Here is an 8386-nt window from a genome sequence, read left to right on the forward strand (position 1 = left end):
AATGTCACTTTTTTGTGAAAGTATCCACTAAATGAGGAAATAATATGTGTGAGGGTACCCCAGGAGAGTTCCAAATGTGTGTAGGTAGAATATATATCCCAAGGGGGTAAAATTAAAAAAAGTTGATACTTTTTTTTTTTGGACTTAGTCATTTTTCCGGTGTTTATAAGACTTTCTAATAGGGGAAATGTCAGTGAGCGTTCCGATTTCAGTTCCAGAGCGATTCGCCCAATGAGTCCTTGATAGTTAGTCGTTTTCAGCCAATTGTCTGGATTTTTGAAAATTTCACTTTTTTGTGAAAATATCCACTAAATGAGGGAATAATATGTGCAAGGGTACCCCAGGAGAGTTCCAAATGTGTGTGGGTAGAATATATATCCCACGGGGGTAAAATTGAAAAAAGTTGATACTTTTTTTTTTGGACTTAGTCATTTTTCCGGCGTTTATCAGACTTTCAAATAGGGGAAATGTCAGTGAGCGTTCCGATTTCAGTTCCAGAGCGATTCGCCCAATGAGTCCTTGATATTTAGTCGTTTTCAGCCAGTTTTCTGGATTTTTGAAAATGTCACTTTTTTGTGAAAATATCCACTAAATGAGGGAATAATATGTGTGAGGGTAAACCAGGAGAGTTCCAAATGTGTGTTGGTAGAATATATATCCCACGGGGGTAAAATTTAAAAAAGTTGAACAAATTTTCTTTTTGGACTTAGTCATTTTTCTGGCGTTTATCAGACTTTCAGAGAGGGGAAATGTCAGTGAGCGGTCCGATTTCAGTACCAGACCGTTTCGCCCAATGAGTCCTTGATATTTCGTCGTTTTCAGGCAATTTTCTGGAATTTTGAAAATTTCACTTTTTTGTGAAAACATCCACTAAATGAGGGAATAATATGTGTGAGGGTACCCCAGAAGAGTTCCAAATATGTGTGGGTAGAATATATATCCCACGGGGGTAAAATTGAAAAAAGTTGATATATATATTTTTTTGGACTTAGTCATTTTTCTGGCATTTATCAGACTTTCAGATAGGGGAAATGTCAGTGAGCGTACTGATTTCAGTTCCAGAGCGATTCGCCCAATGAGTCCTTGATAGTTAGTCGTTTTCAGCCAATTTTCTGGATTTTTGAAAATTTCACCTTTTTGTGAAAATATCCACTAAATGAGGGAATAATATGTGCAAGGGTACCCCAGGAGAGTTCCAAATGTGTGTGGGTAGAATATATATCCCACGGGGGTAAAATTGAAAAAAGTTGATACATTTTTTTTTTGGACTTAGTCATTTTTCCGGCGTTTATCAGACTTTCAGATAGGGGAAATGTCAGTGAGCATACCGATTTCAGTTCCAGAGCGATTCGGCCAATGAGTCCTTGATATTTTGTCGTTTTCAGCCAATTTTCTGTATTTTTTAAAATTTCACTTTTTTGTGAAAATATCCACTAAATGAGGGAATAATATGTGTGAGGGTACCCCAGGAGAGTTCCAAATGTGTGTGGGTAGAATATATATCCCACGGGGGTAAAATTGAAAAACGTTGAAAATAATTTTGTTTTGGACTTAATCATTTTTCCGGCATTTATCAGACTTTCAGATAGGGTAAATGTGAGCGTTCCGATTTCAGTTCCAGAGCGATTCGCCCAATGAGTCCTTGATATTTAGTCGTTTTCATCCAATATTTTGGATTTTTGAAAATTTCACTTTTTTGTGAAAATATCCACTAAATGAGGGAATAATATGTGTGAGGGTACCCCAGGAGAGATCCAAATGTGTGTGGGTAGAATATATATCCCACGGGGGCAAAATTGAAAAAAGTTGAAAAAAAATTTTTTTTGGACTTAGTCATTTTTCCGGCATTTATCAGACTTTCAGATAGGGCAAATGTCAGTGAGCATTCCGATTTCAGTTCCAGAGCGATTTGCCCACTGAGTCCTTGATATTTAGTCGTTTTCAGCCAATTTTCTGGATTTTTGAAAATATCACTTTTTTGTGAAAATATCCACTAAATGAGGGAGTAATATGTGTGAGGGTACCCCAGGAGAGTTCCAAATGTGTGTGGGTAGAATCTATATCCCACGGGGGTAAAATTGAAAAAAGTTGATACATTTTTTTTTTTGGACTTAGTCATTTTTCCGGCGTTTATCAGACTTTCAGATAGGGGAAATGTCAGTGAGCGTTCCGATTTCAGTTCCAGACCGATTCGCTGGATGAGTCCTTGGTATTTCGTAGTTTTCCGCCAATTTTTTGGAATTTTGAAAATTACACTTATTTGTGAAAATATCCACTAAATGAGGGAATAATATGTGTGAGGGTACCCCAGGAGAGTTCCAAATGTGTGTGGGTAGAATATATATCCCACGGGGGTAAAATTGAAAAACGTTGAAAAAAATTTTGTTTTGGACTTAGTCATTTTTCCGGCGTTTATCAGACTTTCAGATAGGGGAAATGTCAGTGAGCGTTCCGATTTCAGTTCCAGACCGATTCGCTGGATGAGTCCTTGGTATTTCGTAGTTTTCCGCCAATTTTTTGGAATTTTGAAAATTACACTTATTTGTGAAAATATCCACTAAATGAGGGAATAATATGTGTGAGGGTACCCCAGGAGAGTTCCAAATGTGTGTGGGTAGAATATATATCCCACGGGGGTAAAATTGAAAAACGTTGAAAATAATTTTGTTTTGGACTTAGTCATTTTTCCGGCGTTTATCAGACTTTCAGATAGGGTAAATGTCAGTGAGCGTTCCGATTTCAGTTCCAGAGCGATTCGCCCAATGAGTCCTTGATATTTAGTCATTTTCAGCCAATATTTTTGAAAATTTCACTTTTTTGTGAAAATATCAACTAAATGAGGGAATAATATGTGTGAGGGTACCCCAGGAGAGTTCCAAATGTGTGTGGGTAGAATATATATACCACGGGAGTAAAATTGAAAATAGTTGAACAAATTTTTTTTTGGGACTTAGTCATTTTTCTGGCATTTATCAGACTTTCATATAGGGGAAATGTCAGTGATCATTCCGATTTCAGTTCCAGAGCGATTCGCCCAATGAGTCCTTGATATTTAGTCGTTTTCAGCCAATATTTTGCAATTTTGAAAATTTTACTTTTTTGTGAAAATATCCACTCAAAGAGGGAATAATATGTGTGAGGGTACCCCAGGAGAGATCCAAATGTGTGTGGGTAGAATATATATCCCACGGGGGTAAAATTGAAAAAAGTTGATACATTTTTTTTTTTGGACTTAGTCATTTTTCCAGCGTTTATCAGACTTTCAGACAGGGGAAATGTCAGTGAGCGTTACGATTTCAGTTCCAGAGCAATTCGCCCAATGTGTTCTTGATATTTAGTCGTTTTCAGCCAATATTTTGGATTTTTGAAAATGTCACTTTTTTGTGAAAATATCCACTAAATGAGTAAATAATATGCGTGAGGGTACCCCAGGAGTGTTCCAAATGTGTGTGAGTAGAATATATATCCCACGGGGTAAAATTGAAAAAAGTTGAAAAAAATTTTTTTTTGGACTTAGTCATTTTTCCGGCGTTTATCAGACTTTCAGAGAGGGGAAATGTCAGTGAACGTTCTGATTTCAGTTCCAGAGCAATTCGCCCAATGAGTTCTTGATATTTAGTCGTTTTCAGCCAATATTTTGGATTTTTGAAAATGTCACTTTTTTGTGAAAATATCCACTAAATGAGGGAATAATATGAGTGATGGTACCCCAGGAGAGTTCCAAATGTGTGTGGGTAGAATATAAATCCCACGGGAGTAAAATTGAAAAAAGTTGAACAAATTTTTTTTTTGGACTTAGTCATTTTTCTGGCGTTTATCAGACTTTCAGATAGGGGAAATGTCAGTGAGCGTTCCGATTTCAGTGCCAGAGCGATTCGCCCAATGAGTCCTTGATATTTAGTAGTTTTCAGCCAATATTTTGGAATTTTGAAAATTTCACTTTTTTGTGAAAATATCCACTAAATGAGGGAATAATATGTGTGAGGGTACCCCAGGAGTGTTCCAAATGTGTGTGGGTAGAATATATTTCCCACGGGGGTAAAATTGAAAAAAGTTGAACAAAGTTTTTTTTTGGACTTAGTCATTTTTCTGGCGTTCATCAGACTTTCAGATTCGGAAATGTCAGTGAGCGTTCCGATTTCAGTTCCAGAGCTATTCGCCCAATGAGTCCTTGATATTTCGTTGTTTTCAGCCAATTTTCTGTATTTTTTAAAATTTCACTTTTTTGTGAAAATATCCACTAAATGAGGGAATAATATGTGTGAGGGTACCCCAGGAGTGTTCCAAATGTGTGTGAGTAGAATATATATCCCACGGGGGTAAAATTGAAAAAAGTTGAAAAAAATTTTGTTTTCGACTTAGTCATTTTTCCGGCGTTTATCAGACTTTCAGATAGGGTAAATGTCAGTGAGCGTTCCGATTTCAGTTCCAGAGCGATTCGGCCAATGAGTCCTTGATATTTAGTCGTTTTCATCCAATATTTTGGATTTTTGAAAATTTCACTTTTTTGTGAAAATATCCACTAAATGAGGGAATAATATGTGTGAGGGTACCCCAGGAGAGTTCCCAATGTGTGTGGGTAGAATATGTATCCCACGGGGGTAAAATTGAAAAAAGTTGATACATTTTTTTTTTGGACTTAGTCATTTTTCCGGCGTTTATCAGACTTTCAGATAGGGGAAATGTCAGTGAGCGTTCCGATTTCAGTTCCAGACCGATTCGCCGGATGAGTCCTTGATATTTCGTTGTTTTCCGCCAATTTTCTGGAATTTTGAAAATTTCTCTTTTTGTGAAAATATCCACTAAATGAGGGAATAATATGTGTGATGGTACCCCAGGAGAGTTCCAAATGTGTTTGGGTAGAATATATATCCCACGGGGGTAAAATTGAAAAAAGTTGAACACAATTTTTTTTGGACTTGGTCATTTTTCTGGCGTTTATCAGACTTTCAGATGGGGAAATGTCATTGAGCGTTCCAATTTCAGTTCCAGAGCGATTCGCCAGATCAGTCATTGATATTTCGTGGTTTTCAGGCAATTTTCTGAGTTTTGAAAATTTCACTTTTTTGTGAAAATATCCACTAAATGAGGGAATAATATGTGTGAGGGTACCCCAGGAGAGTTCCAAATGTGTGTGGGTAGAATATATATCCCACGGGAGTAAAATTGAAAAAAGTTGAACAAATTTTTTTTTGGGACTTAGTCATTTTTCTGGCATTCATCAGATTTTCAGATGGGGGAAATGTCAGTGAGCGTTCCGATTTCAGTTCCAGAGTGATTCGCCCAATGAGTCCTTCATATTTAGTCGTTTTCAGCCAATATTTTGCAATTTTGAAAATTTAACTTTTTTGTGAAAATATCCACTCAAAGAGGAAATAATATGTGTGAGGGTACCCCAGGAGAGTTCCAAATGTGTGTGGGTAGAATATATATCCCACAGGGGTAAAATTGAAAAAAGTTGAAAAAAATTTTTTTTTGGACTTAGTCATTTTTCCGTCGTTTATCAGACTTTCAGATAGGGGAAATGTCAGTGAGCGTTCCGATTTCAGTTCCAGAGCGATTCAACCAATGAGTCCTTGATATTTAGTCGTTTTCTGCCAATTTTCTGGATTTTTGAAAATTTCACTTTTTTGTGAAAATATCCACTAAATGAGGGAATAATATGTGTGAGGGTACCCCAGGAGAGTTCCAAATGTGTGTGGGTAGAATATATATCCCACGGGGGTAAAATTGAAAAAAGTTGAACAAATTTTTTTTTTTGGACTTAGTCATTTTTCTGGCATTTATCAGACTTTCAGATAGGGGAAATGTCAGTGAGCGTTCCGATTTCAGTTCCAGAGCGATTCGCCCAATGAGTCCTTGATATTTAGTCGTTTTCAGCCAATATTTTGCAATTTTGAAAATTTCACTTTCTTGTGAAAATATCCACTAAATGAGGGAATAATATGTGTGAGGGTACCCCAGGAGAGTTCCAAATGTGTGTGGGTAGAATATAAATCCCACGGGGGTAAAATTGAAAAAAGTTGAACAAATTTTTTTTTTGGACTTAGTCATTTATTCTGGCGTTTATCAGACTTTCAGATAGGGGAAATGTCAGTGAGCGTTCCGATTTCAGTTCCAGAGCAATGCGCCCAATGAGTTCTTGATATTTAGTCGTTTTCAGCCAATATTTTGAATTTTTGAAAATGTCACTTTTTTGTGAAAATATCCACTAAATGAGGGAATAATATGTGTGAGGGTACCCCAGGAGAGTTCCAAATGTGTGTGGGTAGAATATAAATCCCACGGGGGTAAAATTGAAAAAAGTTGATACTTTTTTTTTTTTTGGACTTAGTCATTTTTCCGGCGTTTATCAGACTTTCAGATAGGGGAAATGTCAGTGAGCATTCCAATTTCAGTTCCAGAGCAATTCGCCCAATGAGTCCTTGATATTTAGTCGTTTTCGGCCAATATTTTCAATTTTTGAAAATTTCACTTTTTTGTGAAAATATCCACTAAATGAGGGAATAATATGTGTGAGGGTACCCCAGGAGAGTTCCAAATGTGTGTGGGTAGAATATATATCCCACGGGAGTAAAAGTGAAAAAAGTTGAACAAATTTTTTTTTGGGACTTAGTCATTTTTCAGGCATTTATCAGACTTTCAGATAGGGGAAATGTCAGTGAGCGTTCCGATTTCAGTTCCAGAGCGATTCGCCCAATGAGTCCTTGATATTTAGTCGTTTTCAGCCAATATTTTGGATTTTTGAAAATTTCACTTTTTTGTGAAAATATCCACTAAATGAGGGAATAATATGAGTGATGGTACCCCAGGAGAGTTTCAAATGTTTGTGGGTAGAATATATATCCCACGGGGGTAAAATTGAAAAAAGTTGAACAAATTTTTTTTTTTGGACTTAGTCATTTTTCTGGCATTTATCAGACTTTCAGATAGGGCAAATGTCAGTGAGCGTTCCGATTTCAGTTCCAGAGCGATTCAACCGATGAGTCCTTGATATTTAGTCGTTTTCTGCCAATTTTCTGGATTTTTGAAAATTTCACTTTTTTGTGAAAATATCCACTAAATGAGGGAATAATATGTGTGAGGGTACCCCAGGAGAGTTCCAAATGTGTGTGGGTAGAATATATATCCCACGGGGGTAAAATTGAAAAAAGTTGAACAAAGTTTTTTTTTGGACTTAGTCATTTTTCTGGCGTTTATCAGACTTTCAGATTCGGAAATGTCAGTGAGCGTTCCGATTTCAGTTCCAGAGCGATTCGCCCAATAAGTCCTTGATACTTAGTTGTTTTCAGCCAATATTTTGCGATTTTGAAAATTTGACTTTTTTGTGAAAATATCCACTAAATGAGGGAATAATATGTGTGAGGGTACCCCAGGAGAGTTCCAAATGTGTGTGGGTAGAATATATATGTAACGGGGCTAAAATTGAAAAAAGTTGAAAAAAATTTTTTTTGACTTAGTCATTTTTCAGACATTCAGAGAGGGGAAAATGTCAGTGAGCATTCCGATTTCAGTTCCAGGAGCAATTTGCCTGATGAGTTCTTGATATTTACTCGTTTTTAGCCAATTTTATGACTTTTTGAAAATTTAACTTTTTGGGGAAAATATCCACTAAATGAGGGAAAAATATGTGTGAGGGTACCCCAGGAGAGTTCCAAATGTGTGTGGGTAGAATATATTTATAACTGGGGTAAAATTGAAAAAAGTTTAAAAAAATTTTTTTTGGACTTAGCCATTTTTCTGACATTTTTCAGACTTTCAGAGTGGGGAACATGTCAGGGAGCATTCCGATTTCAGTTCCAGAGCAATTCGCCTGATCAGTTCTTGATATTTAGTCGTTTTTAGCCAATTTTCTGACTTTTTGAAAATTTAACTTTTTTGGGAAAATATCCACTAAATGAGGGAAAAATATGTGTGAGGGTACTCCAGGAGATTTCAAAATGTGTGTGGGTAGAATATATATCCCACGGGGGTAAAATTGAAAAAAGTTGAAAAAAACTTTTTTTGACTTAGTAATTTTTCCAGAATTTTTCACACTTTCAGAGAGGGGAAAATGTCAGTGAGCATTTCGATTTCAGTTCCAGAGCCATTTGCCTGATGAGTTCTTGATATTTAGTCGTTTTTAGCCAATTTTCTGACTTTTTGAATATTTCACTTTTTTGGGAAATATCCACTAAATGAGGGAAAAATATGTGTGAGGGTACCCCAGGAGAGTTACAAATGTGTGTGGCTAGAATATATATGTAACGGGGGTAAAATTGAAAAAAGCTTAAAAACATTTTTTTGGACATAGTCATTTTTCCGGAAATTTTCAGACTTTCAGTGAGGGGAAAATGTCAGTGAGCGGTTCGATTTCAGTTCCAGAGCAATTCGCCTGATGAGTTCT

This window comes from Phyllobates terribilis, unplaced genomic scaffold (assembly GCF_046119375.1).
Source record: "Phyllobates terribilis strain yellow unplaced genomic scaffold, ASM4611937v1 Scaffold_31__1_contigs__length_13893835, whole genome shotgun sequence".
Lineage (NCBI taxonomy): Eukaryota > Metazoa > Chordata > Amphibia > Anura > Dendrobatidae > Phyllobates > Phyllobates terribilis.